This window comes from Hordeum vulgare, chromosome 6H, assembly GCF_904849725.1.
Source record: "Hordeum vulgare subsp. vulgare chromosome 6H, MorexV3_pseudomolecules_assembly, whole genome shotgun sequence".
Classification (NCBI taxonomy): domain Eukaryota; kingdom Viridiplantae; phylum Streptophyta; class Magnoliopsida; order Poales; family Poaceae; genus Hordeum; species Hordeum vulgare.
Window position 1 is genome coordinate 424267322 of NC_058523.1, and position 25320 is coordinate 424292641.

A 25320-nucleotide genomic window follows, 5' to 3' on the forward strand; every position below is an offset into this window, starting at 1 on the left:
ACAAGGGCATATCAATAGGATCTAAAGGAGCACTTCTACTAGCAACCAAATTCATTAACTCATCCATCTTAGCGCTCAACGAGTTAATTTCTTCTATAGTGTGTACCTTATTACTAGTAGGTGACCTTTTAGTGTGCCACTGAGAGTAGTTCGTCATGATGTTGTCTAGGAGCTTTGTGGCTTCCCCTGACGTGATTTCCATGAATGTTCCACCTGAGGCGGAGTCCAATATATTTCTAGAAGCGAAATTCAAGCCAGCGTAGAAGATCTGTATAATCATCCAAAGACTCAAGCCATGAGCGGGACAATTTCTAATCATTAATTTCATTCTCTCCCAAGATTGTGCAACATGTTCATGATCAAGTTGCTTGAAATTCATGATATCATTAAGGAGAGAGATGATCTTAGCAGGCAGAAAATACTTGGATATAGAAGCATCTTTGCACTTATCCCAAGAATCGATACTATTTTTGGGCAAAGAAGAAAACCAAGTTTTTGCGCGATCTCGCAACGAGAAAGGAAAAAAGCTTCAATTTAATCACATCATTATCCAAATATCTCTTATTTTGCATATCGCAAAGCTCAATGAAGGTATTGAGATGGGATGCGGCATCTTCACTAGGAAGGCCGGAGAATTGCTCTTTCATAACAAGATTCAGCAAAATCGGCATTGATTTCGTATGACTCCGCACTAGTGGCGGAGCAATCAGAGTACTAATAAAATCATTATTATTAGTATTTGAGAAGTCACAAAGTTTGGTGTTTTCATTCATGGTGACTCCGGCAAGCAAGCAAGCACACAAGCGAACAAAGAGCAAGCGAGAAAAAGGGCGAACTAAAAGGCGAACGAAAAAGGCAAACGAAAAAGGCAAATTGTGAAGTGCGGGAGAGGAAAACGAGAGGCAACTGGCAAACAAAGTAGATGCAAGAGATGTGTTTGCGACACATACTTGGATGAGTTCTTGACTTGATCCTCCCCGGCAACGGTGCCAGTAATCCTTCTCCTACTTCTCAAACAACAGCGCCAGATATTGACACGTTGACGGAGACTTGCTTGCGTTGGTTTTTTTCCTCAAAGAGGAAAGGGTGATGCAGCACAGGAGCAATAAGTATTTCCCTCAGTTTGAGAACCAAGGTATCAATCTAGTAGGAGAATCTCGTCAAGTCCAGAGTACCTGCACAAACACAAAAGAGCTTGCACCCAACGCCGTAAAGGGGTTGTCAATCCCTTCAAGATTGTTTGCAAAGTGAGATCTGAAGGCGGAAAGTGCAACGAAGAAAAAGAGTAAGGCTGAAAATATGGTGTGGAGTAGACCCGGGGCCATAGTGTTCACTAGAGGCTTCTCTCAAAATAGCAAATATCACGATGGGTAAACAAATTACCGTCGAGCAATTGATAGAACCACACAAAGTCATGACGATATCTAAGGCAATGATCATACGTATATGCATCACGTCCAAGACAAGTAGACCGATACTTTCTGCATCTACTACTATTACTCCACGCATCGACCGCTATCCAGCATGCATCTAGTGTATTGAGTTCATGACGAACAGAGTAACGCCTTAAGCAAGATGACATGATGTAGAGGGATAATCTCAAACCAATGATGAAAACCCCATCTTTTTACCCTTGATGGCAACAATGTGATGCGTGCCTCGCTACCCCTTCTGTCATTGGGTGAGGTCACCGCACGGTATGAACCCAAAACCAAGCACTTCTCCCATTGCAAGAATCATAGATCTAGTTGGCCAAACAAAACCCACAACTCGAAGAGAATTACAAGGATATGAAATCATACATAAGAGAGATCAGAAGAAACTCAAATAAGATTCATAGATAATCTGATCATAAATCCACAATTCATCAGATCTCGACAAACACATCGCAAAAGAAGATTACATCGGATAGATCTCCATGAAGATCACGGAGAACTTTGTATTGAAGATCCAAGAGAGAGAAGAAGCCATCTAGTTACTAGCTATGGACCTGTAGGTCTATGGTGAACTACTCACGCATCATCAGAGAGGTCATGATGTTGATGAAGAAGCCCTCCGTATCCGAATCCTCCCTCCGGCAGGGCACCAGAACGTGTCCCGGATGGGATCTTGCGGAGACACAAGCTTGCGGCGGTGGAAAAGTAGTTCCGATGATCTCCTGTTTTTTTATGGAATTTTTGAGAATATATAGGCGCAAAACCTAGGGCAAAGGAGCCTGAGGGAGCCCACAAGCCACGGGGCGCGGGCCCCCCTGGCCACGCCATGAGGGCTTGTGGGGTCCCTGGTGGCCCCCTGCCATGATTCTCCGGCTCCCCGATCTTTTTCTATTCCGGAAAAAATATTTTTGGGAGTTTCATTCCGTTTGGACTCCGTTCAAAATCCTCCTTTGAAAGGGGTCAAAAACATGGAAAAAACGGGAACTGGCACTTGGCATTGAGTTAATAAGTTAGTTTCAAAAAATATATAAAAGGCATGCAAAACATCCAAAGGTTGACAAGATAATAGCATGGAACCATAAAAAATTATAGATACGTTGGAGACGTATCACTCCCATCTTCTACTATATAGATGGTTTCATCCTAGAAAAAATCAAGAGAGATCTTTCGGGAAGAAACGCCGCCGCCACGAGGCGGAACTTGAGCAGAACCAATCTAGAGCTCCAGCAAGGCCGTCCTGCCGGGGAAACTTCCCTCCCGGAGGGGGGAAATCGTCGCCATCGTCATCACCAACACTCCTCTCATCGGAGGGGACTCGTCTCCATCAACATCTTCATCAGCACCATCTCATCTCAAAACCCTAGTTCATCTCTTGTACCCAATCTCCGTCTTGCGACTCCGATTGGTACTTGTAAGGTTGCCAATAGTGTTAATTACTCCTTGTAGTTGATGCGAGTTGGATTATTTGGTGGAAGATCATATGTTCAGATCCTTAGTGCTATTCAATACCTCTCTGATCATGAACATAATTATGCTTTGTGAGTAGTTACGTTTGTTCCTGAGGACATGGGATAAGTCTTGCTATAAGTAGTCATGTGAATTTGGTATTCTTTCGATATTTTGATGTGTTGTATGTTATCTTTCCTCTAGTGTTGTTATGTGAACGTCGACTACATGACACTTCGCCATTATTTGGGCCTAGAGGAAGGCATTGGGAAGTAATAATTAGATGATGGGGTGCTAGAGTGACAGAAGCTTAAACCCTAGTCTATGCGTTGCTTGGCAAGGGGCTGATTTGGATCCACCAGTTTAATGCTATGGTTAGACTTTGTCTTAATTCTTCTTTCATAGTTGCGGATTCTTGCGAGAGGGGTTAATCATAAGTGGGATGTTTGTCCAAGTAAGGACAGCGGCCAAGCACCGGTCCACCCACATATCAAACTATCAAAGTAGCAAACGTGAATCATATGAACATGATGAAAACTAGCTTGACAGAAATTCCCATGTGTCCTCGGGAGCGCTTTACCTTATATAAGAGTTCGTACAGGCTTGTCCCCTTGCTACAAAAGGGATTGGGCCATCCTGCTGCACCTTTGTTACTATTGTTACTTGTTACCCGTTACGAATTATCTTATCCCGCAACTATCTGTTACCGATAATTTCAGTGCTTGCACAGAATACCTTGCTGAAAACCGCTTGTCCTTTGCTTCTGCTCCTCGTTGGGTTCGACACTCTTACTTATCGAAAGGAATACGATAGATCCCCTATACTTGTGGGTCATCACACTGTAGTCTTAGGGGCTGTTTGGTTCCCAGCCTAAGCTTGTCACGCCTAAGGTGAGGCGTGCCATGACTTCTTTGGCAAGTGTTTGGTTCTCCATCAAGGTTAGGCTCGCCACTGCGTAGAAAATTTCACCAAATGTGTGGCGCTTGATTTGCCCGCCACACTCCGTGTGGCGCGCCAAATCCGCCGCGAAAATCCCCGCCGACCTGATTAATAAAAATGTTGCTTCCATGTTTCCTTATCCCAAAACTCTGCTCCTCACAATCCTGACCGCCATGGCTGGGAGTTCTTCTCTCCCTGATCGATCCAACTGAGGAGAAGCTCGCCACTGCAATCGACCTTCTCTTCCCATGTCAAAATCCTCACCGTCGCACTATTCATCTCCTCCATCTCATCCATACTCTTTGTCTCATCGCCTACTATTCACCTCATACATGCAGATCTGGGAGTTCTTGATTTTTCAAGAGAAAAATAGCATCCTTCTTCCGTGATCTCGGGGATTTGCTAGTCTAGCAGTTGCTTGGTTCTGCCCCTCTTGCATCTACGTCTTCCTCCTTATAATCAAAGGTCAATTCTTTGTTAGAGCAAGGTAATACCGTAATCCCCTTTTGGAATTGTTGCATATTTGTATGAGTGAGATCATACATAAGTAATTTCTTGTAAAATATGTGATGCTAATGTAAGATTGGGCATATCTATGTGTTATTTTCTTAGAGATGTATTAAAAAAATTATTTCCTATGTAATCTATTTAATTGTTTATATTTGTGTTGGATGAAAATTTTATACTATACTGTTCCACTCAATGATGCCATCATAGATTTTTTTAACAATTTTATTGTTTCGTCGACGGACCGATGGACATTATGCTTACAATATTACATGCATTATTATCAGTACTACATGTGGAGAAAATCTATAACTTCTGCTCCCATGTTCGAACGAGATGTCGAAAGGGTGTCACGCCTAAACCATATGTATTAAAATGACTGACTCAATGAGAAACAACGATGGCTAAGGGGAAGGGGAAGGATGATGGTGGTGGGTGCTCTCATGAGAGGACCATTTCTTGGGCTGATGATCAGACCAAGTTTATGCTAGATTGGTTCATTGAATACATGAAGGAAGAACATGCAGGATTTAGGTTCAGGAAGCATCATCTCATGAAGTGTGTTGATGCTTTAAATAGAAAATTTGGTATGGGGTGACAATTGCTCAAGTTGATCGACACTTCACACACTACAAAGAAAATTGGAAGTACATTGCTGCAGCAATCAACAAGAGTGGCAACGTTTTTGATGATATTAGATGTGTCATAATCATTTCTGAGTCTGAAAAGTCTTGCCTCAATGTACGTATAATTTAGTTTATTTTTTGAAACTTATTATGGCTATTGCATTTGGGAACTTGATTTTGTGTGCTTGTAATGTAGGATAGAGCAAGGCATTTGGTTTCTAAGCCCATCAAGTTCTACTATGAGATGCAAAAGCTATTCACCGGCACTAGTGCTGATGGTTCTTTGGCCATGGATCAGCATACATGCATAATTGATTCTGATGACTCAGATAATGATGAAGGGTTGTATGACCTTAGTTGCTATCCACAACATGGGCCCTCTTGAGGAGGATTCTGACACTCTGCCAACAAAATATGGTCCTAAAAGACCTCCAGTTCATGTAAGTGCTGATAATTCCTCATCTAGCACTAGCCGAGTTGGTACGAAGCGTCCAAGAGGTAGCGGGTCACCTACTAAGAAGCCACAAAAAAAGAAGTGTCGTTTCACGGAGTCGGCTGAAGAAATCAACTCTACATTGAAGGCCCTCCAGTAATCCCTTGATGCCTGTGCTCCTCAAATGCCCCAAATTATTGACCCATATGCTAGTTTATGGCAGAGGTTGGAGGTACTCCCAATTACCATGGATCAAAGAGTTATTGTTGGTATGCACTTGTCTAGCAAGGACAATGAAGGTTTGCGTGGTTGGTTATGTTGTGCAAGTGACAAAACTTTTTAAACTTGGGTTTGGAAGTTCTTTCAAAAAGATGATGTTTAGGAGGTAGCAACCTGTGTGGTTTCCTAGGTGCTCACTTGTGATGTTTAGAAGAGGGCAACTTGTGAAGTTTAGAAGAGGGCAACTTTTGGTATTTAGTAGGTGATAACATGCGGTGTGTCTGCTTTCTGTTTTTGGGAGTTGAATTGTGCTACAACTATTGATCTTTTGATGTGTAGTGAAACACTTTTAATGTAAGGTGGCTGGAACATATGCTATGGTCAGGACTGTTACTTCATGACTTCATGAATGATGGGTGGAATTTGCATGCATCTATCTTATTTTGTATCTTGATAATGAATTGTGGTTTTGACTTATTTTGCACAGATGGTATTTAACAGAAAATGATCCATGTTATTTTTTATGGTTATCAATATTGTGACCAAATCTTCTTACATTTACTAGAGCATGTTGTACTCTGATTAGTTTGAAACACAAATGGTATAATCTTATCACTGTAGCACTAAAGTGATTCTAACCACATGCGTCAGGAAACCAAACACGAGCCAGATATTTTTGCCAAACATCTCTCGCAGCAATCCAAACACACACCACACAAAATCTGCCACACCTAACCTAAGGCATGGCTAGCAACCAAACAATCTGATTTTGCCACACAATGTGGCAAGCCATAGGAGTGGCTAGCGACTAACCTTAGGTTTGGCAATTTGAGTCTCCAACCAAATAGCCCCTTAGTGTTTTCTCCTAATTTCTTTAGGTATGTGAGGTCCATTTAATATTCACATATATGCTAAAATTTTGACAATGAAGAACCGGCAATCGAGTTATATGAAATTTCTTGCAAAATTTATACCATTCTTTTTCATGATGATTAATTCCCATGAGTACCAATGGTGAAATTTTCAGGCCAAAATACTGGATGAGGTTCTCATTGCTGGCATTCTTCATGAACCTATCAAGGAGAACATTTCAATACTAATTGCTACAAATGTGTTCTCAACACTAGCTAGCAACACGAGAGTATGATTTTTCAATGCTCCATGTTGTAAGCTTGATTAACGAGGATCTTCTCAATGTTCTACATGTAGTTTGTGAGTAACAGAATTAAACCTATTTCTTCATTGTTCTCTTGTACCTCCGATACATCTCCTACTAATTAGTAGAGATCAGTTATGTGCTTCAATATTAGGAAGTCATCATCTTCTAAAACAAATTTTGTTACCTACTCAAACATATTTTGTTCCTTTGTTTCCGATAATTTTTGTATAAAAATACATGTACAATAGAACCTGCATTGGACAACGCTCATCTCCTCTATCCATTTCTTCTAAAGAGTCCAGATACCTACGCATTCATAAATACGATTTAGTGTGCTATTACATTTTCCGGAATCCTACACTATATTTTCTGTGGGAATTCATTGACACAGTTCCTTGCAAAAGTTGTATCTTCCAAATGGAAAAACAACTCTATGTAATTTTACCATCCATTCTGATTTTGAGGCAAGCATAGCAGTTATCCTTTTCCTTCTAGCAAGGTACCATATACAAGTATATCAGTTGTAAACTTGTGATGGCATATTCTCTGGGGAAATTTTAGCCTTGTTATTCACAATTGATGTTGCGTGTGATGAATCACATGCAACATCAATTGTGAATAACAAGGCTAAATTTTTATTTGAGCTTAAAGTCTGAGTGTGTGCCGAATTAGGTTTCCCTTCGGTTGGTTTATGTCAGAGTTCACACTACAAGAGACACACACATTTCCTTTTGAGTCTTATGTGAGTTACTCTTGAACCGTTATATCAAATCTGACGTTTCACCACTCAAAAAAAATTAGAAGAAAATCATCAATGAATTTATCATAACATTATAAAAGTATAAATAAATGTTATTCAATATCGATGTATTTTGTTGTAGTAGTATCTAAATGGTGAATTACATGTTCTAGAAGATAGGCAATTTCATATTCCAATCAAGTATCTGGTCATAACATCTTCCAACATTTGTTTAAGGGGAACAAAATACTCCATGTGTTTGTCTTCAATTAGTGGATAATAACAATACACAAGCTTTCATGAGATGATCTAATCTTAAGAATACATAACAAAGACATTCAAGTGTTATTAACATTTGCAATGAAGTGCATAATAAAGAGTTCAATGTTTCATTTCTTTAACGAAATACATTGCAAGTAAAGTGGATTTTAATTATTATTTTTTTGTTATTGACTATCTTTTCAATCCATGTTAAATTTGACAAGCAATCAGTACAAATTTCGTGACAACGCACAGACAGTCTACTAGTATCAAACGCAACTCAAGTATTAGGTTTTTTTTTTTTGCCGTGCTGCTGCTTAACAGCGTCGTAAAACACATGGTGCATTTCTGTCGTTTCCGTCCTGGATCCGCCACTTACGGCAAGGATTGCTCCGTACTTCTGCACCGGGAAGCCGCCTATATACATTTCATGTGCTATCTCATTGCTAGATTAGATTAGGATATAAATAACGGATCCGTATAATAACGTTGTTGACCTACCTACATAGAGTAAACTGCCAGCCTAGGAACGTAGGTTCGTTGAAGTACCCTTGAAGGAGCAGCCCGTCAGGTCGCCCATGTAAGTAAACCGTAACGAGACCTCGGGGAGATGCACGCAGGCAGACGCAGAGCCGTAGCCTCGTCGATGTCAACGCCCCCAGATGTTCCTTCCACCATCGATCTCGCTTCCTCCCTCGAGAAAGCAGAGATCTTTCCACCCCCTGCACGCACGCACCAACGTACGTACGCGTGTGCCGCAGAAACCGATGCGTTCAACTCAACTGGGCTTGCGGCAACGACGCCGAGACTCGAAGCAGGGGAGATCCGCCTGCCTGCTGGTCGATGCCGCGTCCCGTTGTCGCCTTGCCAGCCCAAGTCCACGCATCATCGCCTGCGTGAAGCCGAAGCAAAATGGTTGAGTAGTTAGCAGGGGTAGGGGCAGGAGTAGGAGTAGGAGTGGGAGAGACCGGAATTATTTCGTCGGAGACGATATGTCAATGCCCCGTACAGGGAACGAAAAAGCGGGGCATAATTGCCGAATTATTATTGCCCTTTCGCCTGCCGGTGGTTCGTGTTCATGTTCGTGCCTGAATCCTCCTGGTTTCCTGATGTGGCCGGGCGGTACCGATGCCGCATCAAATCTGGTTGGTTTAATCAGCGGCTCGGACATGGAAATGGACCTGACCAGTGTTGATATCTCATTTCATTTGACAGTACTACGGTACTATTTGTCCTGGGGTGATGAGTGAGGATGGGACACGCCCCCGTGTACTGGCCAAAACTCACGGGGCTGCTGCTCTGCTCACATGTGTTCGTTTGGATTCTAGACTAGACTAGCCACGGATGCGTTTGGGCGTACTAGGCACTCGCAGGCGGCACGTATGTTGATGCCCTGACGTGGAGCTCGTTCGTACTGTTGCCTAGTTTTATTTGTGTGAGATGTAGGTGTTGTCGGATTTTCGTCTCATAATAGGTGTCTTGTAAAAGCATCTCCACCATTCGGCCTTCGCGGCCTGAAATAACGTCTCCTAGGAGTGCGCCGGCGAAAAATCGGCGTAAGGTTTGGATTTCCTGTCGTTCCTAAGGTTGTCCCCTAGCCATCGATTTTGGTTCAATTTTCATGTAAACTGACTCACTTTTAGCGTAAAGTTAGATCAATTTCGATCCATATTCAACGTGCTTTGGCATAAATTTGATAAATGCTTATTTTTATCACATAGTTTATCACAGAAATCAATACAAATCAAAACAGTTTAACAAATCAATACAAATCAAAATAGTTAAACAAATAGAAACTCATAATTCATCACACACCGAGCTAGACGTTCCCCTTGAGCCTCCATACGAGCTTCACCGTATCGTGCTGCAGTTGTTATTGCACCTGTGGGTCTCGGATTTCCTCACGCATGTTGAGGAAGGCAGACCAGGTTATCGATTGCTGGTGATCAACTTGGACAAGAGGACCCTGCGTGTAATATGGTTGAGTGTCACTTCTCCCATTGGTAGCAAATGGTTATCCATTAAGCGGAGGAAATAGTAATAAAAAGAAAAAGTCCACCAGATCACTATGAGTAGGACTCCGGCCATAGCATAATTGACAGATCGAGAAGACAATCACGTTCTTAAAGCGGTCGGTTCGCCGGATTCACAACCTTCCCCTATTGGCCGATCCTTCCGCAAAAGGAAGATGTTTTGCTCGAGCAATGCGTTATATCCAGATCGATGAGACAGATATGGGACTTCTACTAAGAGAAAAAAGGATGTGATTCTAAGGCCTATTTCTAATGGCGAGAATTAGTGCAGCAGCGGACATCCAGAAGGGGCTTGACTTCATTAGAAAACGTGTTGAAAGCAACAAAGTGGCGGACATTTTTTTTTGCATTCTGGGACAATAAATTCCCAACCATTGCTCGCTCTTCATGCTCGTTCTCAATGATCATGTTGGGCAAGATGACACAACAAATCACGACTTTCCACATTTAATGTTTTGACCAGGTCTAAGAAGGGTACCGGACAATAGCAAATCGAGATTGGAGCACACCAAATGCCCGCTCGACATTCTCCCTACAAGCTTCTTGACTCTTGGCAAAGTAGAAGTTATTGCCTCATGGCGCAGGATTTGAGATAGTCTTCATAAATGTGGATCATCTCGGATAGATGCCATTTGCTAGGTAGTATCCCTTGTTGTACTAGCGCTCATTGACCTCGTAGTTAACCGAAGGAGCATGACCTTCAACAAGCTTGGCAAAAACATTCGAGCACTCAGTACGTTGATGTCATTATGAGTTCCTAGCATACCAAAGAAGAGTGCCAAATCGAGAGGTCACTGCCTCAAGTACGACACTGGAACCTCTTTTGGCGCCTTTGTACATCCTGTGCCAAGCAAATGGACAGTTTTCTCATTTTCAATGCATGCACTCGATACTTCCAAGCATCCTAGGAAATCCTCTTGCTGCATTCTATGCTAGGATCCGAACAGTGTCTTCAATATTGGGTGATCGCAAGTATTGAGGTCCAAACACTGCCACCACTGCCCTGCAGAACTTATACAAACACTCAATGGTGGTGGACTCGGGAATAGACAAGCCAGAGCGGCGAGGACCATGAGGTGCTCTTCCTCCTAGGCGTCGGCATAGGCTTCCTCCTCCAGCAGCGTCGCAAATGCCTCCTCGTCGTCGGAGTCCATCGTCATGACAAATCGCCGAATGATGACCCACAAGTATAGGGGGATCAATCGTAGTCCTTTCGATAAGTAAGAGTGTCAAACCCAACGAGGAGCAGAAGGATCTGACAAGTGGTTTTCAGCAAGGAAAAATCTGCAAGCACTCAAATTGGCGGTAACAAGTGATTGTGTGGTGAGATGATTCGTAGCAAGCAACAAGTAACAAAAGTAGCAACGGTGCAGCAAAGTGGCCCAATCCCTTTTGTAGCACGGGACAAGCCTGGACAAAGTCTTATAGAAGGAAAAACGCTCCCGAGGACACACGGGAATTTCTGTCATTTTAGTTTCATCATGTTCATAAGATTCGCGTTCGTTACTTTGATAGTTTGATATGTGGGTGGACCGGCGCTTGGGTACTGCCCTTACTTGGACAAGCATTCCACTTATGATTAAACCCCTCTCGCAAGCATCCGCAACTACAGAAAGAAGAATTAAGACAAAGTCTAACCATAGCATTAAACTAGTGGATCCAAATCAACCCCTTACGAAGTAACGCATAAACTAGGATTTAAGCTTCTGTCACTCTAGCAACCCATCATCTACTTACTACTTCCCAATGCCTTCCTCTAGGCCCAAATAATGGTGAAGTGTTATGTAGTCGACGTTCACATAACACCACTAGAGGAAAAACAACATACAACATATCAAAAATACGAACGAATACCAAATTCACATGACTATTATTAGCACGACTTATCCCATGTCCTCAGGAACCAAAAGTAACTACTCACAAAGCATAATCATAATCATGATCAGAGGCGTAATGAGTAGCATCAAGGATCTGAACATAAACTCTTCCACCAAGTAATCCAACTAGCTCAACTACAAAGAGATGAACTAGGGTTTGGAGATGAGATGGTGCTGATGAAGATGTTGATGGTGACGAGTCCCTCCAATGAGAGGAGTGCTGGTGATGATGATGGCGACGATTTCCCCCTCTGGGAGGGAAGTTTCCCTCAGCAGGATCGTCCTGTCGGAGCTCTAAGATTGGTTCTGCTCAAGTTTCGCCTCGTGGCGCCGGCGAAACCATGAAAAAGCTCGCTTCTGATTTTTTTTCCTGTATGAAACCCTCCATATAGCAAAAGAGGGGGGCAAGTGGGCCAACAGGGTGCCCACAAGCCCCCATGGCGCGGCCTGGGGGGTGGCCGCATCGTGCAGGCTTGTGGCCACTCCCTGGCCCTCCTCCTGCACTTCTTCAACCCAGTATTTTTTATATATTGGGAAAAAAATCTCCGTTGATTTTCACGGCGTTTGGAGTTGCGCAGAATAGGTATCTCAAATTTGCTCCACTTTCAGACCAGAATTCCAGTTGCCGGTATTTTCCCTCTTCATGTAAACCTTGAAAAATAAGAGAAAAGGCATAAGAATAGTACCGTGAAGTGAAATAACAGCTAAGGAAGCGATAAATATCAACGTGAAAACATGATGCAAAATGGACGTATCAACTCCCCCAAGCTTAGACCTCGCTTGTCCTCAAGCGAAAGCCTAGCTCACTAAATATGTCCACATGTTTAGGGAGAGAGGTGTGGACAAAGCAAGATACGAACATGCATGCATCATGATCATGATCAGAACAGCAATACCAACATATAATCTCTTATGCCAAAGTGATAATTCCTTCACAAAGTAAAGCATGGATCAAGAACCTTACCGAGAAGTAACAACCGATTGCCTTTAGTCATTGAAGCAATTGCAATTTATCACAACATCAGAAAGAGTCAAATAAGAATTGTAAAGCAAATCCACATACTCAATCATTCTTTCGTTCTCTACAATTTCTACAACTCACGTGGTACTCATGAGATCAAAGTTTCAGCTGGACACAGAGAAAGATAGGGGCCTATAGTTTTGCCTCCCAACTGCTCACCTCAAGGGTAATGTCAACAATAACAATTCATGAATGCCTACCTCCAAGTTGACATATGAATATAGATCTTTCCCAAGCATGTGACGGTAGCCAAGACAAAGGCAAAATAGGGAATTGGTGAAGATCACCATGATTCTTTCAAGGACAAAAAGTAAAGGTACAAGATAGGCCCTTCGCAGAGGGAAGCAGAGGTTGTCATGCGCTTTTGAGGTTTGGATGTGTGTCCTCTTAGTGCGGAGGAACGTCACTTTATATTGCCTCCTGTGATAAAGAACTTTATTATGCAGTCTGTCGCTTTTATGTCTTCCTCATCACAGGTTCGTATAAAGCTTATTTTCCACACACTAATAGATCATACATATTAGAGAGCAATTTTTATTGCTTGCACCGATGACAACTTACTTGAGGGATCTTATTCAATCCATAGGTAGGTATGATGGACACTCATGGAAAAACTGGTTTGAAGGTTTATGGATGCACAAGTAGTATCTCTACTTAGTGCGGGAGTTTTGGCTAATGTGAGGTGGAAGCAATCGTCACATGCTAAGGGATCTCTAATCATATAACATTGTTCAGAGCCAAGTAAACACAATTCATTATGTTGTCTTCCTTGTACAACATCTACTTCTAGGCATGCAATAGTTTGATGAGTGTTCACAATCATAGATGGTGTCTGAGATGATATATTTATATATGAACCTCTCCTTCCTTATCACTTCCTATTAATTGCAACAATGACCAAGGTCTACGTTTGCCTACCCTCAACAAGTTTCAATCCTCATCCTTTTTATATATGAAGCCATCACTTCCCATAATATCATTACATGATCTTTCATGCTTTTGTTCTATTCTCACTCTTTTGATCATGGCAAGAGGCAAAACCCTTCAACTAAGACACTCTTTATTATATGGCTCACGAGCAAGAATACATCGGGGATGACACAAAGCAAAACTCAAGAATAAAACACTAAGACTTTACTCAACTAGATAAAGAGAAAACTGATAAGGTAAACTAAAAACAACGCTAAAGGCAAAAGATGTGATGGTGATACGATACCGGGGCAACTCCCCCAAGCTTGGCCAAAGCCAAGGGGATTGCCCATACCAATGCTCAGTTGTCTTCCTTTGGTGGTGATGGTGGAGTTGTTGCAACATGAGTTTGATCCTCCATCTTCCAAGGCATAGGTGCTCCATCATGGAAAGATGAACGAGTCGCCAGAATCCTCAAATCTGCAGCCAACCGTATTGATTTAAATCTATACTCATACTCGCAGTTTTGGTTCTGCAGGTCATAGATCTGGCCATGGAGTTGATCAACCCTATCATAGAGCCTGGAGAGGTGCTTCCCAATGTCGTTGGCATCCATCTTGTGCTTGTTGGTGAACTCCGTGATCATCAAGTGGTTGGCGTTGAGTCCACGCTCCACCATCCCTTGGCACTTGAAGACTTGTTGCTCCATTGCTTCGAGCCTTGTCTCCACGCTTCCGGTCTTCTTAGGGCCCTCAACATCACGGATGTGCAACATCCCCTCACGCATCTCAATAGATTGAGGGTGTTGCAGCACTTCTGTGAGGTAGGAATTGATGACCTTCTCGAAGATCTTGTCCTTAGGAACTTTTGAGGAAGTCATGGCGATCTAGATGTGCAACAGAAACAGGCTCGAAACGAAAAACAAAGGAAATTTGCGTGATACGGGGTCAGACCAAACGAAAGTATATATAATGATTTTTTCCAGACCAGAAGGAGTCCCCTGCACGAAAACGGAGTCCGGGAGGCGCACGAGGTGGCCACAAGCCCTCACGATGCGACGAGGGGGTGGGCCCGCGCCATGCAGGCTTGTCGCCTCCTCGCGCACTTTCCGGACTACTTCCAATTTTTGTATTTTTCAAATATTCAAAAACGGAGAAAATTTCCTATGGGGAACGTTTTGGACTTTGTTTTCTTACCGAATCACATACCTCTTCGTTTTGGGAGTCTGAAACAGGTTGATAAATGTCCCTAAGGTATTCTTCCGGAGTTATGGTATTGATGATATTGCTTTCAACATTTATGGGAGTACCTGAGATATAATGCTTGATTCTCTTCCCATTTACCACTCTCGGACAATTACCTTCCGTGTTGTTGATCTTGATAGCACCGGAACGATATACTTCCTCAACAACATAGGGACCTTCCCATTTAGAGAGAAGCTTGCGTACAAAGAATCTTAAACGAGAGTTATATAGCAAAACATAATCACCTACATTGAACTCATGCTTTTGTATCCTCTTATCATGCCACCTCTTAACATTCTCTTTGAAGAGCTTGGCATTCTCATATGCTTGAGTTCTCCACTCATCAAGCGAGCTAATGTCAAATAACCTCTTCTCACCGGCAAGTTTGAAATCAAAGTTGAGCTCTTTTATTGCCCAATAAGCTTTATGCTCTAGCTCAAGAGGTAAATGACATGCTTTATCGTACACCATTTTGTACGGAGACATGCCCATGGGATTCTTATAGGCAGTTCTATAAGCCCACAATGCATCATTGAGCTTCTTAGACCAATTCTTTCTAGACTTGTTGACAGTCTTTTGCAGAATCAGTTTAATCTCTATATTACTTAGCTCTAATTGACCACTGGACTGAGGGTGGTAGGGAGACGCAATTCTATGGTTGACATCGTACTTAGCAAGCGTTTTACGGAAAGCACCATGAATGAAGTATGAACCACCGTCGGTCATTAGATATCTAGGGACTCCAAATCTAGGGAAGATAACTTCTTTCAGCATCTTGATAGAAGTGTTGTGATCAACACTACTAGTGGGGATAGCTTCTACCCACTTAGTGACATAATCAACAGCAACTAAGATATGCGTATACCCGTTGGATTTTGGAAAAGGTCCCATATAATCAAAGCCCCAAACATCAAATGGTTCAAAGACAAGTGAATAGTGTTGGAAATATGCCCTAGAGGCAATAATAATTAGTTATTATTATATTTCTTTGTTCATGATAATCGTTTATTATCCATGCTATAATTGTATTGATTGGAAACACAATACTTGTGTGGATACATAGACAAAACACTGTCCCTAGTAAGCCTCTAGTTGACTAGCTCGTTGATCAAAGATGGTCAAGGTTTCCTGGCCATAGGCAAGTGTTGTTACTTGATAACGGGATCACATCATTAGGAGAATCATGTGATGGACTAGACCCAAACTAAAAGACGTAGCATGTTGATCGTGTCATTTTGTTGCTACTGTTTTCTGCGTGTCAAGTATTTGTTCCTATGACCATGAGATCATATAACTCACTGACACCGGAGGAATGCTTTGTGTGTATCAAACGTCGCAACGTAACTGGGTGACTATAAAGATGCTCTACAGGTATCTCCGAAGGTGTTCGTTGAGTTAGTATGGATCAAGACTGGGATTTGTCACTCCGTATGACAGAGAGGTATCTCGGGGCCCACTCGGTAATACAACATCACACACAAGCCTTGCAAGCAATGTGACTTAGTGTAAGATGCGGGATCTTGTATTACGGAACGAGTAAAAAGACTTGCCGGTAAACGAGATTGAAATAGGTATGCGGATACTGACGATCGAATCTCGGGCAAGTAACATACCGAAGGACAAAAGGAATGACATACGGGATTATATGAATCCTTGGCACTGAGGTTCAAACGATAAAATCTTCGTAGAATATGTAGGATCCAATATGGGCATCCAGGTCCCGCTATTGGATATTGACAGAGGAGTCTCTCGGATCATGTCTACATAGTTCTCGAACCCGCAGGGTCTACACACTTAAGGTTCAACATTGTTTTATGCGTATTTGAGTTATATGGTTGGTTACCGAATGTTGATTGGAGTCCCGGATGAGATCACGGACGTCACGAGGGTTTCCGGAATGGTCCGGAAACGAAGATTGATATATAGGATGACCTCATTTGGTTACCGGAAGGTTTTCGTGCATTACCGGAAAAGTTTCGGGCTCATCGGTAGTGTACTGGGAGTGCCGGGAGGGGTGCCGGGGACCATCAGGAGGGGTGTCACGCCCCAAGGGGTCACATGGGCTATGGGAAGAGATAAACCAGCCCCTAGTGGGCTGGAATAAGTTCCCACTAAGGCCCATAAGGTTTGAGAAGGAAAAAACACAAGGTGGAAAGAGTTTCCAAGTGGGAAGGTGGAATCCTACTCCAAGTAGGATTGGAGTAGGACTCCTCCACCTCCAATTCCGGCCAAACCTTTAGGTTTTGAGGCTGCCTCCTCCCCTCCCTCCCTCCTATATATAGTGGGCTTTTAGGGCTGATTTGTGACAACTTTTGCCACGGCAGCCCGGCCACATACCTCCACGGTTTTACCTCTAGATCGCGTTTCTGCGGAGCTCGGGCGGAACCCTGCCGAGATTAGATCACCACCAACCTCCGGAGCGCCGTCACGCTGCCAGAGAACTCATCTACCTCTCCGTCTCTCTTGCTGGATCAAGAAGGCCGAGATCATCGTCGAGCTGTACGTGTGCTGAACGCGGAGGTGCCGTCCGTTCGGCACAAGATCGGAGCAGATCGTGGGCGGATCGCGGGACGGTTCGTGGGACGGTTCGCGGGGCGGATCGAGGGACGTGAGGACGTTCCACTACATCAACCGCGTTTCCTAACGCTTCTGTTGTGCGATCTACAAGGGTACGTAGATCGGAAATCCCCTCTCGTAGATGGACATCAGCATGATAGGTCTTCGTGCGCGTAGGAAAATTTTTGTTTCCCAAGCTACGTTCCCCAACAGTGGCATCATGAGCTAGGTTCATGCGTAGATGTAACCTCGAGTAGAACACAAAAGTTTTTGTGGGCGGTGATGTGCGTTTTGCTGCCCTCCTTAGTATTTCCTTGATTCCGCGGTATTGTTGGATCGAAGCGGCTCGGACCGACATTACTCGTACGCTTACGAGAGATTGGTTTCATCGCTACAAGTAACTCCGTTGCTCAAAGATGACCGCCGGGTGTCGGTTTCTCCAACTTTAGTTGAATTGGATTTGACCGAGGAGGTCCTTGGATGAGGTTAAATAGCAATTCATATATCTCCATTGTGGTGTTTGCGTAAGTAAGATGCGATCCTACTAGATACCCATGGTCACCATGTAAAACATGCAACAACAATTAGAGGATGTCTAACTTGTTTTTGCATGGTATGCTTGTGATGTGATATGGCCAACGATGTGATGTGATATATTGGATGTATGAGATGATCATGTTGTAATAGGAAATATCGACTTGCACGTCGATGGTACGGCAACCGGCAGGAGCCATAGGGTTATCTTTAAACTAACGTTTGTGCTTGCAGATGCGTTTACTATATTGCTAGGAAGTAGCTTTAGTAGTAATAGCATGAGTAGCACGACAACCCCGATGGCGACACGTTGATGGAGATCATGATGATGGAGATCATGGTGTGACGCCGGTGACAAGAAGATCATGCCGGTGCTTTGGTGATGGAGATCAAGAAGCACATGATGATGGCCATATCATGTCACTTATGAATTGCATGTGATGTTAATCCTTTATGCACCTTATCTTGCTTAGAACGACGGTAGCATTATGAGGTGATCTCTCACTAAAATTTCAAGACGAAATTGTGTTCTCCCCGACTGTGCACCGTTGCAACAGTTCTTCGTTTCGAGACACCACGTGATGATCGTGTGTGATAGACTCAACGTTCACATACAACGGGTGCAAAATAGTTGCACACGCGGAACACTCGGGTTAAGCTTGACGAGCCTAGCATGTGCAGACATGGCCTCGAAACACATGAGACCGAAAGGTCGAGCATGAATCATATAGTTGATATGATTAGCATAGAGATGCTTACCACTGAAACTATTCTCAACTCACGTGATGATCGGACTTGAGATAGTGGATTTGGATCATGTACCACTCAAATGACTAGAGAGATGTACTTTTTGAGTGGGAGTTCTTAAGTAATATGATTAATTGAACTAATTGTCATGAACATAGTCTAATGGTCTTTGCGAATTACGATGTAGCTTGCGCTATAGCTCTACTGTTTTTATATGTTCCTAGAAAAATTTAGTTGAAAGTTGATAGTAGCAAACTTTGCAGACTGAGTCTGTAAAGTCGAGGATTGTCCTCATTGCTGCGCAGAAGGCTTATGTCATTAATGCACCACTCGGTGTGCTGCACCTCGAGCGTCGTCTGTAGATGTTGTGAACATCCGACATACACGTTTCTGATGACTACACGATAGTTCAGTACAAAATACTTAATGGCTTAGAAGCAAGGCACCGAAGACGTTTTGAAACGTCACGGAACATAAGAGATGTTCTAAAGAGATGAAAATGTGATTTCATGCTTGTGCCCTTGTTAAGAGGTATGAGACCTCCGACAAGATTCTTTGTCCATGAAGTAAAGGAGAAAAGCTCAATCGTTGAGCATGTGCTCAGATTATCTGAGTACGACAATCGCTTGATGTTGATGTGTACTTTACTAGTACTCCTAGTAGCACGAGGGTATTGGATACCGGTTCGGTTGCTAAGTGATTAGTAACACGAAATGAAAGCTACGGCATAAACGGAGACTAGCTAAAGGCGAGGTGACGATACGTGTTGGAAGTGTTTCCAAGGTTGATATGATCAAACGTCGCACGCTCCCTCTATCATCGGGATTGGTGGTGAAACCCAAATAATTGTTATTTGGTGTTTGCGTTGAGCATGAACATGATTGGATCGTGTTTGTTGCAATACGATTATTCATTTAAAAGAATAATAGTTATTCTATTTGCTTGAATAATTACCCTCAATGGTTTATTCAATCTCGATCGGAGTGTTACACATGTTCATAATATTAGTGCCAAAAGATAAAAAGTAATAATGATAGTACCACTTAGTTGTGGCACTGCCACTTGAGTCATGTTGGTGTAAAATGCATGAAGAAGCTCCATGCTGATGGATCGTTTGGACTCACTTGATTTTGAATCACTTGAGACATGCAAATCATACCACATGAGCGAGGCCTTGTTTTCATTGAGATGAAACAAGATAGTAACTTGTTGGAAGTGATACATTTTGATGTATGCAGTCCAATGGGTGTTGAGGCACGCAGTGGATATCATTATGTTCTTACTTCAATGACGATTTGAGTAGATACAAGAGTATTTACTTAATGAATCACAAGTCTGAAATATTGAAAAGTTCAATTCTGTTTAAGAGTGAAGTTCGTCATAACAAGAGGATAAACTGTCTACGATGTGATCATAGAAATGAATATCTGAGTTACGAGTTTTGGTATGCAGTTAAGACAATGTGGAAATTGTTTCACAGTTCATGTCACCTGGAACATCATAGTGTGATGATGTGCGTGAAAGTCATAGCCACGCACTATTTGGTATGGTGCATACTATGATGTCTCTTATCGAATTACCACTATCATTCATGGGTTATGCATTTGAGACAACAGCATTCACTTTAAATAGGGCACCGCGTATTTCCATTGAGATGACACAGTATAGACTCGGGTTTAGAGAAATCTAAACTGTTGTTTCTTGAAAGTTTGGGGCTTCGACACTTATGTGAAAAAGTTTCAGTCTGATAAGCTCGAACCCAAAGCGGATAAATGCATCTTCATAGGATATCCAAAACAGTTGGGTACATCTCCTATCTCAGATCCGAAAGCAAAGTGTTTGTTTCTAAAACGGATCCTTTCTCGAGGAAAGGTTTCTCTCGACAGAATTGAGTGGGAGGGTGGTAGAACTTGATGAGGTTATTGAACCATCACTTCAACCAGTGTGTAGCAGGGCACAGGAAGTTGTTCCTGTGGCGCCTACACCAATTGAAGTGAAAGCTGATGATGGTGATCATCGAGCATCGGATCAAGTTACTACAAGCCTCGTAGGTTGACAAGGTCGCGTACTACTGCAGAGTGGTACGGTAACCCTGTCTTGGAGGTCATGTTGTTGAGCAACAGTGAACCTATGAGTTATGGAGAAAGCAATGGTGGGCCCAGATTCCGACAAATGGCTGGAAGCCATGAAATCCGAGAGAGGATCCATGTATGAAAACAAAGTGTAGACTTTGGAAGAACTACTTGATGGCCCTAGGACTATTGAGTAAAGATGGATCTTTAAAAGGAAGACAGACGATGATGGTGATAAGTCACTATGAAGAAAAGCTCGACTTGTCGCAAAGATGTTTCCGACAAGATCAAACAGTTGACTATGATGAGACTTTCTCACTCGTAGCGATGCTAAAAGTCTGTTAGAATTATGTTAGTGGTTGCTGCATTATTTTTGAAATATTGCACATAGGATGTCAAAACATTGTTTCCTCGACGGTTTCCTTGAGCAAACATTGTATGTGATACAACCAGGAGGTTTTGTCGATCCTAAAGATACTAGCAAGTATGCAAGCTCCAGTGATCCTTCAATGGACTGGTGCAAGCATCTCGGAGTTGGAATATACACTTTGATGAGATGATCAAAGATTTTGGGTTTGTACAAGGTTTATGAGAAACTTGTATTTGCAAAGAAGTGAGTGGGAGCACTATAGAATTTCTGATAAGAATATGTGGTTGACATATTGTGGATCAGAAGTAATGTAGAATTTCTGTAAAGCATACAAGGTTGTTTGAAAGGAGTTTTTCAAAGGAATACCTGGATTGCGCTACTTGAACGTTGAGCATCAAAGATCTATGGAGATAGATCGAAAGCGCTTAATGGAAGTTTCAACACGATGCATGCCTTGACAAGTTTTTGAAGGAGTTCAAAATAGATCAGCAAAGAAGGAGTTCTTGGTTGCGTTGTAAAGGTGTGAATTTGAGTAAGACTCAAAACCCGACCCCGGCAGAATAAAGAGAATAGACGAAGGTCGTCTTCTTTGCCTTAGCCGTTGACTCTAAAGTATGCCATGCTGAGTACCGCACCTGATGTGTGCCTTGCATCAAGTCTGTTAAGAGGTACATAGAGTGATCCAGGATTGAATCACTGATCAGCGGTCAAAGTTATCCTTAGTAACTAAATAGGCTAAGGAGTTTTTCTCGATTATGGAGGTGGTTAAAGAGTTGGTCATAAAGGGTTACGTCGATGCAAGCTTTGACACTAATCCGAATAACTATGAGTAGTGAAACGGATTCGTATAGTAGAATAGATATTTGGAGCATTTCCGAATAGCACGTAGTAGCAGCATCTATAAGATGACATAAAAAATTGTAAAGGACGCACGGATCTGAAAGTTTGAGAACCGTTGACTAAAACCTCTCTCACGAGCAAGACGTGATCAGACCCCAGAACTATATGGGTGTTGGATTCGTTGAAATCACATGGTGATGTGAACTAGATTATTGACTCTAGTGCAAGTGGGAGACTGTTGGAAATATGCCCTAGAGGCAATAATAATTAGTTATTATTATATTTCTTTGTTCATGATAATCGTTTATTATCCATGCTATAATTTTATTGATTGGAAACACAATACTTGTGTGGATACATAGACAAAACACTGTCCCTAGTAAGCCTCTAGTTGACTAGCTCGTTGATCAAAGATGGTCAAGGTTTCCTGGCCATAGGCAAGTGTTGTTACTTGATAACGGTATCACATCATTAGGAGAATCATGTGATGGACTAGACCCAAACTAATAGACGTAGCATGTTGATCGTGTCATTTTGTTGCTACTATTTTCTGCGTGTCAAGTATTTGTTCCTATGACCATGAGATCATATAACTCACTGACACCGGAGGAATACTTTGTGTGTATCAAACGTCGCAACGTAACTGGGTGACTATAAAGATGCTCTACAGGTATCTCCGAAGGTGCTCGTTGAGTTAGTATGGATCAAGAATGGGATTTGTCACTCCGTATGACGGAGAGGTATCTCGGGGCCCACTCGGTAATACAACATCACACACAAGCCTTGCAAGCAATGTGACTTAGTGTAAGTTGTGGGATCTTGTATTACGGAACGAGTAAAGAGACTTGCCGGTAAACGAGATTGAAATAGGTATGCGGATACTGACGATCGAATCTCGGGCAAGTAACATACCGAAGGACAAAAGGAATGACATACGGGATTATATGAATCCTTGGCACTGAGGTTCAAACGATAAAATCTTCGTAGAATATGTAGGATCCAATATGGGCATCCAGGTCCCGCTATTGGATATTGACCGAGGAGTCTCTCGGGTCATGTCTACATAGTTCTCGAACCCGCGGGGTCTGCACACTTAAGGTTCGACGTTGTTTTATGCGTATTTGAGTTATATGGTTGGTTACCGAATGTTGATCGGAGTCCCGGATGAGATCACGGACGTCACGAGGGTTTCCGGAATGGTCCGTAAACGAAGATTGATATATAGGATGACTTCATTTGGTTACCGGAAGGTTTTCGTGCATTACCGGAAAAGTTTCGGGCTCATCGGTAGTGTATTGGGAGTGCCGGGAGGGGTGCCGGGGACCATCAGGAGGGGTGTCACGCCCCAAGGGGTCTCATGGGCTATGGGAAGAGATAAACCAGCCCCTAGTGGGCTGGAATAAGTTCCCACTAAGGCCCGTAAGGTTTGAGAAGGAAAAAACACAAGGTGGAAAGAGTTTCCAAGTGGGAAGGTGGAATCCTACTCCAAGTAGGATTGGAGTAGGACTCCTCCAGCTCCAATTTCGGCCAAACCTTTAGGTTTTGAGGCTGCCTCCTCCCCCCCCCCTCCCTCCTATATATAGTGGGCTTTTAGGGCTGATTTGAGACAACTTTTGCCACGGCAGCCCGACCACATACCTCCACGGTTTTACCTCTAGATCGCGTTTCTACGGAGCTCGGGCGGAGCCCTGCTGAGATTAGATCACCACCAACCTCCGGAGCGCCATCACGCTGCCGGAGAACTCATCTACCTCTCCGTCTCTCTTGCTGGATCAAGAAGGCCGAGATCATCGTCGAGCTGTACGTGTGCTGAACGCGGAGGTCCCGTCCGTTCGGCACTAGATCGGAGCGGATCGTGGGACGGATCGCGGGACGGTTCGTGGGACGGTTCGCGGGGCGGATCGAGGGACATGAGGACGTTCCACTACATCAACCGTGTTTCCTAACGCTTCTGCTGTGCGATCTACAAGGGTACGAAGATCGGAAATCCCCTCTCGTAGATGGACATCACCATGATAGGTCTTCGTGCGCGTAGGAAATTTTTTGTTTCCCATGCGACGTTCCCCAATAAATAGTTCATAGGCATTTCCTGACGTTTGCTAATATTACCTATTCTTTGACATTCGTCACAAGACAAGACAAACTTACGGGCATCCTTGAAGAGAGTGGGCCAATAGAAACCTCATTGCAATACCTTGTGTGCAGTTCTATCTCCCGCATGGTGTCCTCCGTAGGCCTCGGAGTGACACTTCTGTAGGATCTGTCCCTGTTCATGTTCAGGTACACTAAGTCTAATAACAGCATCTACTCCTTCCTTATAAAGGCGAGGATCATCCCAAAAGTAATGTCTCAAGTCAAAGAAGAATTTCTTCTTTTGTTGGTACGTGAAACTAGGTGGTATATATTTGGCAATGATATAGTTTGCATAATCAGCATACCACGGTGCACTACGTGAAGCATTGATGACATTGAATTGCTCATCGGCAAAGCTATCATCTATAGGTTGTGGGTCATCAAGAACGTTCTCCAACCTAGACAAGTTATCTGCTACTGGGTTATCACCACCCTTTTTGTCGACAACGTGCAAATAAAATTCTTGTAGCAAGAGAACCCATATGATAAGTCTAGGTTTAGCGTCCTTCTTCTCCATGAGGTACTTAATAGCAGCATCATCAGTGTGAATAGTGACTTTGGAATCAACTATGTAAGATCTGAACTTTTCACATGCAAACACGACTGCTAAAAATTCCTTCTCTGTAGTGGCATAGTTTCTTTGGGCACTGTCTAGAGTTTTACTAGCGTAGTGAATTACATTCAACTTCTTATCGACTCTTTTCCCTAGAACAGCACCAACAACATAATCGCTAGCATCACACATGATCTCAAAAGGTAAGTTCCAGTCAGACGTTTGAACAATAGGTGCGGTTATCAAAGCCCTCTTAAGTATTTCGAAGGCTTCCTCACAATCCTCGTCGAAGACAAAAGGAATATCCTTTTGCAAGAGGTTGGTAAGAGGCCTAGAAATCTTAGAGAAGTCTTTAATGAACCTTCTATAGAAACCAGCATGACCAAGGAAACTTCTTATTCCTCTGATATCTGTGGGGTATGGCATTTTCTCGATTGCATCAACCTTAGCCTTATCGACTTCAATACCTCTTTCAGAAATTTATGTCCTAAGACGATGCCTTCATTAACCATAAAGTGGCACTTCTCCCAATTCAAGACAAGATTGGTGTCTTTACATCTCTGCAAGACTCGATCAAGGTTGCTGAGGCAATCATCAAAGGAAGACCCGTAAATGAGAAGTCATCCATGAAAACCCCAACAATCTTTTGTCAAAAGTCAGAGAATA

At 42.9% G+C, this 25320-nt stretch overlaps 1 pseudogene; it reads left to right on the forward strand.

Annotated features, from left to right (window-relative positions):
- The first annotated feature begins 4728 nt into the window (after window positions 1-4728).
- Window positions 4729-5547, forward strand: LOC123405559 (annotated as a pseudogene).
- The last annotated feature ends 19773 nt before the right edge of the window (window positions 5548-25320 follow it).